We start from the raw sequence: 380 nt of genomic DNA on the forward strand, positions 1-380 counted from the left end.
GGTGGGGCAAGGTTTCAGAATCACCAGGGCAGGGTGACCTGTGTTAGCCAGGTTGTTGGAGACTCAGATAAGGTGGCCAACTGCATCTGCATGGGAGAGCGCTCAACAACGGAACAATGGATTCTGCCAGCACTTCTGTCTGGAATAAAGCTGCCCCTCCAACCCTCACCCTGAAGCCGGGTAATTCAGTTCTTCCCTGTACATGCCTGTAGCCTTTTAATCTGTTGCTCTAGAGTGGGAGCTCAGAGCAAGTGAGTCCATCAGTGATTAAGTCCGTGCACAGGCCTGGGGCTCCAATGGCCCCCTGTGTCACCCACGATGTATGCTGGTTTTCACAGTCATAAGTTGTGGAGATTTCTCTTCCCAGCACTTTACCCCTG

The sequence above is a fragment of the Pteropus vampyrus genome, unplaced genomic scaffold (genome assembly GCF_000151845.1).
Source record: "Pteropus vampyrus isolate Shadow unplaced genomic scaffold, Pvam_2.0 Scaffold4, whole genome shotgun sequence".
Lineage (NCBI taxonomy): Eukaryota > Metazoa > Chordata > Mammalia > Chiroptera > Pteropodidae > Pteropus > Pteropus vampyrus.